This window comes from Vombatus ursinus, unplaced genomic scaffold (assembly GCF_900497805.2).
Source record: "Vombatus ursinus unplaced genomic scaffold, bare-nosed wombat genome assembly UNPS02012179.1, whole genome shotgun sequence".
NCBI classification, from domain to species: Eukaryota; Metazoa; Chordata; class Mammalia; order Diprotodontia; family Vombatidae; genus Vombatus; species Vombatus ursinus.
In genome coordinates, this window is record NW_020951957.1 from 6,277,038 (window position 1) to 6,282,857 (window position 5,820).

At 37.1% G+C, this 5,820-nt stretch overlaps 1 pseudogene; it reads left to right on the plus strand.

Moving 5' to 3' along the window:
* Window positions 1-2,526: 2,526 nt before the first annotated feature.
* Window positions 2,527-3,781, plus strand: LOC114039727 (annotated as a pseudogene).
* Window positions 3,782-5,820: the final 2,039 nt, after the last annotated feature.

The following is a 5,820-nucleotide window of genomic DNA, read 5'->3' on the forward strand; positions in this document are numbered from 1 at the left end:
ATTCTTGGCTGTAATCCTATCTCCTTTGCCCTCCAGAATATTATATTCTATGCCCTCTGGTCCTTTAATGTAGAAGCTGCTAAATCTTGTGTTATCCTGATTGTGTTTCCACAATACTTGAATTGTTTCCTTCCGGCTGCTTGCAATATTTTCTCCTTGAACTGGGAACTCTGGAATTTGGCTACAATATTCCTAGGAGTTTTCCTTTGGGGATGTCTTTCAGGAAGAGATTGGTGGAGTCTTTCCATTTCTATTTTGCCCTCTGGTTCTAAAATATCAGGGCAGTTTTCCTTGATAATTTCTTGAAGGATGATGTCCAGGATCTTTTTTTGATCATGGCTTTCAGAGAGTCCAATAATTTTTAAGTTATCTCTCCTGAACCTATTTTCCAGGTGAGTTGTTTTTCCAATGAGATATTTCACATTGTTTTCTAATTTTTCATTCTTTTGGATTTGTTTTATAGTGTCTTGATTTCTCATAAAGTCACTAGCTTCCAATTGCTCCATTCTAATTTTTGAGGAAGTATTTTTTTTTTCAGTAAGCTTTTGGACTTCCTTTTCCATTTGGCCAATTTTGCTTTTTAGAGCATTCTTTTCCTCATTGGCTTTTTGGACCTCTTTTGCCATTTGGGTTAGGTTCTTTTTAAGGTGTTATTTTCTTCAGTATTTTTTGGGTCTACTTTAGCAAGCTGTTGACTTGTTTTTCATGATTTTCTTACATCACTCTCACTTCTCTTCCCAGTTTTTCCTCTACTTCTCTTACTTGTTCCTCAGAATCCTTTTTGAGCTTTTCCAGGGGCTGAGACTGATTCATATTTTTCTTGGAGGCTTTGGATGTAGGAGCTTTGATTTTGTTGTCTTCTTCTGGTTGTATGTTTTGATCTTCTTTGTTACCAAAAAAAGATTCTATGGTCTATTATTTTTTTTGAGGTTTGCTCATGATCCCAGTCAATTACTTGAGTTATAAACTCTTTGTTAAGGTAGAAGTCTGCTTCCATGGTGGAGAGTGTACTGTCCCAAGCTTCAGGGGTTTGTACAGCTGTTTTCAAGATACTTCTAGGGACCTTAAAATTTTCAGTCCTTCCGAGGTGGTATGATCAAGAACGAGGTGTTTACTCCTTTACTGGCCTGTGCTCTGGTCTGTGAGTGACCACAAGCACTCTTTTCTGTCTTGGAACTATGAGGAGGATTTCCTCTCCACCACCACTACATGCTCCACCACACCAGCACTCCTCCTTGCCCCAGGACCACCACCTACAATTGTGACCCAGATCCAAGCATGGGCAAAGCAAGAGATTTCTGCCTCAGCACTGGCAAAGATATCCCTGCAATCCTCCTCTGATCAGTCACTCAATTCCACTTCAGGTCTGTGGGCCAGAAGCTCAGGAGGCAGCCACCCCACCCCCCCCCAGGATCAGGCTCTGGGACTGGGGCTGGGACCTAGATTCTCCCTGTCACTGCAGAAACAGACTTTTCCCACTGACCTTCTAAATTGTCTTTGGCTTGCATGGGTTAAGAGGTCTGGAAACAGCCACAGATGCCTGTGATTCAGTCCTCTGAGGCCTGCTCCAGGTTTGCTGCGGCCTGCACGCCCATGCCAAAATGTGTTCCTCTCCCCGCCCGGTGTGATATACCTTTCTGATCAACCATCCAGGTTGTCTTGGGCTAGAAATTTGTTTCACTCTGTCTTTTTGTGGGTTCAGCTGCTTTAGAATTTCTTTAGAGCCATTTTTCTTTTAGAGGTATTTGGAGGGGTTTGGGGGAGAACTCAATCAAGTCAGTGCTTTCACTCGGCCATCTTGGCTCTGCCCCCCTGAACCAGTACCAGCTATTTTTGTTATTATTATTTTAATTCCTTCATATCTCATTAAATAATCTTTGAAGGAATAGAGATCACTGTAATCTGTAAGATGGAATGAGTACACATGGCAAGGAAATCACAGATCCTTAAATTAAGCCATCAAAGGAAGTTTAACAGTCTCTTAAAATTCTGATATTCAAGTTCAGGGAGAATAAACCCCATTTTATACTTCTTTCTGATTTTTGGCTTTTTATTTTTATTAAATTATATGAATTAAAGTGTAATTTATTCAGTTAATTTCAAAGTTAAATGCATTTCATCCATCTAAAAAATGTTAAATTTTATAATAAATGAAAGTTATTTTTCTTGAAGAAGAGTGCTTATTTTTATAGAAGCCAGCAGAATGCGATCTTTGACATTTTCATCCTTAGACCAATTTAACTTTTCCAGTCTGAATCCATGCAAAAAATTAAAAGCATCAGACCAGTCTGAATTATTAATGCATATTCCAAAAGTTGACTGGGGATTTGAGCAAATCAAAGTTTTATTTTATGGAGAAAGCCCCACATGTGTTCAGCTCAAATGGATTATAAGTGAATGTATTCACTGTGGTTGAGGAGGAAAGAAATCAGAAGTGGGAACAAGTTAGCAAATGATCAAAATGATGTCCCTATGACTATGAACCTTTCACATAAATGTCACTTTTCAACTTAAAATTATATATTATCCCAGTTCAAGAAGCTGCCCTTCTAGATTCTTGCCACTGTGGTGGCTATCAACAGCCTGAAGCACTGTGGTAAAATGGAGCTCTTGAAGGCCATGAGCCATTAGCTGCACTACAAGAAGCTGTGCATGGAGCTGGTGACCAAACTCATGAGGAGTGTCCCCTTCCCATTCATGTTACCCTAGGACCTCATCTACCAAGTGCAGACTGGACTTCAGGAGAGTCAACAACATTTATATGAGACTGCCGCTTATAGCCAGCAACTACCCAATGATATCCTACATGCATCCCATTTTTCACTGGCATCTGCTCCAACAGCACCCACATGGTCACCTTGAAAGGGGTCCTGAGACAACAGCTAGTGTACAGAAAGGAGCTGAAGATGCATGATGAGAAGGCCAACTGGAAATCCTAGGCCCCCATGGATGCCTCTCACTAACTGCAAGGCTTTGCTCTTATTGGAAACTTCTATCTTGTGGGTGGCCAGAGTAATGATGATACCAAAAGCAAAATCAGGGTGGACATGGTCTTCCAGGTTAAGCCTCTCTCCAATAAATTGATACAAGCTGTTCTTTTCAATGAAAAGAGTACCTTTTCCCATCTGAATGACCTCAAGGTTTACTTGTATGCCATCAGTGGCCACAATGCTGCCAGCAAATTGGCTACCTTGGAATGCTACCCCAAGAAGAATGAGTGGAGCTCTATGGCCATGATGAGGGAGTTTCAGCATGGCCTTTCAGGCACCATGTACTGGCAGTTGATGTATTTTGGGAGGAATGACTCATGCCACTTTCCAAAAGAAGTTCATATGTTTTGACCTGGACATAGACAAATGGACTCAGAAAGCTCCCATGATCACTGTCAGAGAGCTAAACTGCATGTGTTCTGTTGAAGAAAAGTTTTATATGGTCAGAAGAAACCACTTTAAAGGAAACAGTGATTATGATGATGTTCTGAGCTATGAATTTTACCTGCTGGCCCTTGACCAGAGGTCTCTTATTGCAGATATGTGAAGAGGGCAAAGTGATAATGGCCCTGTTGTGTTCGAAGATAAAATTTAAGTAGTGGGTGGATACTCGGAATAACCCCTCTGCAGTAGAAGTAGTCTAGAAATGTGATCCAGAAAAGGATGAGTGGCACAAAGCTTTTGACCTGCCTGAATCACTTGGTGGTATCCAAGCTTATAATCTAATAATTTTTCCTCCAGAGGAAAACACAGGGTGCTCTTCTGGAAAGTCACCTCTTTCTGCTCCTTAAATTGTTGCTGTCCATTCACTTTAATGTGGTCTTATCTGGATCTGTGTCTAGGGATGTTTTTTCTTTATTGTTGATGCTCTTTAGCAGTTCTAAATTAGGCTTAACCTATAGCAATTGGTACAGTGACTGAAAATGATGTTGTTTGTGATGTTTGCAGGTTGCAGAATACTTATCTGTGGTTAATAAAAGGATTCTGCATGTGGATTCACCAGAACTGAATGTTTAACCAAGGGAGATGAATAGTATTTTCCCTCTTACATGTTTCACATTTGTACATCCCTATTTTGCATGGCTATATGTTGGATGAAAGTCTTATAAATGGCTCCGCTTAGAGGAGGAAGCCTAATTAGTCACCTTGTCAATAGGATGTAGTTTGTCTTTAGCCATGTTCTATATGCTTCAGGTGGGGAGATTTTCATTTTGTTTTGTAACTGAAAGTTTTTCAAAGGAGGTAGTCTTAGTTGAGCTGCTTCCCTCCATCCAGATTATTTTGGCCATCTTCCTGAGCCCACCTGACTAGGTGAGATACATCTCAAGCAAGACCCTTATGTCTTTGTGCAGTCTACCATAATTGGTATCATTTTGAATGCATTGTGGTATGTAGGCACATACAAGATAAATAGTAAGTTTTTAAATTTGATACAACAAATACTAATATTAAAAAATCCTTTCAAACAGTTTTTATTTACAGCAACAATTAATTGATAGAATTAATTATTCATGAATTTAGGGAGATAGAGACAAAAAGCAATTTCAGCCTGGTAAACTAGCTTAGCCCTAGCCCTATTATTTCTTTAGTCCCCATGGATTCTCCCTGTTCTCCTTGGTCATTGAAGTAACCTACATATGTCATGTACTCTCCAGATTCACTCTTAATAAGAGTACTTAGAACAAGATGTACCTTCATCAAGAAAGTTTCTTTGCTTCATGAACTCTGATTTCTATGTTTTATCTTTTGTTCAATAAAATTGTTAAGGGAAAAAAATTAAAAATAAAATTACATTAGGTCTTAAATGTTTCCATGAGTTGTCTATAAATCTTTGACACCAAAACACTATCAGAGGTGTTTTATACAAATAATTTCCCTGTCATTGATCACCTACTTATTACAGACACATTGGTTTATTAAAAAAAAAACTTCAATTTTGTAATCAAAATTGACCTTTTTTTTATCTTGTATTTTTGTTTGGGCTTATCCATACATATGAAATATGCATGACCACCTTCATTTTTTGGGAAAGGGTATCAAATTTAAATTTACTGTGGGACATGGTGTTATATATTGTACTAACCCTAATGTCTGCTAAAATGTTTTCCAATTTTTCCAGTAGTTCTTAATAAATAGTAAGATCATTCTTCAGTATTTTATGTTTGGGGTTTATTGAACATTATCTTAGTGAACATCATTATTTCTGATTCTCCCTTTTATACACTGATCCCTTGATGTCCTTATCTATTTAAAAATATTATGTTCTTTTGATGAATTTATTTTATTGTTTGGCATCTAGAACTACTATTTTTCTTCATTCTTACTTTTTTCATTATATCTAGATATTATCTTTCTCCAAATGAATTATTATTCATTTTCATATATCTCAGTGATATTTAATAGGCAAAATACTAAATTTATACATAAATTGTGTTAGTATTATAATTTTAAAAATAATGTTGCAATAGCTTAGCAATGAGCCTTGAATATTTCTCCAGAATGTTCATTATTTCTTTAAGGAACATTTTTTACTCCTTAAAGAACTGAATCTATAGAAGTTTTGAAAGCATTTTGGTATACTGATTCCCAAATATTTCATCAATTTTGCAGTTATTTTTAATGGAATTTCCATTTCTATCCTTGTGGGTTTCTTTGTTACTATAAACTTTTTGTTTATTTTTCAGGATTTGTTTTCTAGCCTGCAATTTTATTGAAACTTTTGTCTAGATTTATTTTATTTTGCTAATTCCCTTGGATTTACTAAACAAACCATGTCATCAGAAAAAAAAATTTTTCTTCTCTTTACCTATTATTACACCTTTAATTACTT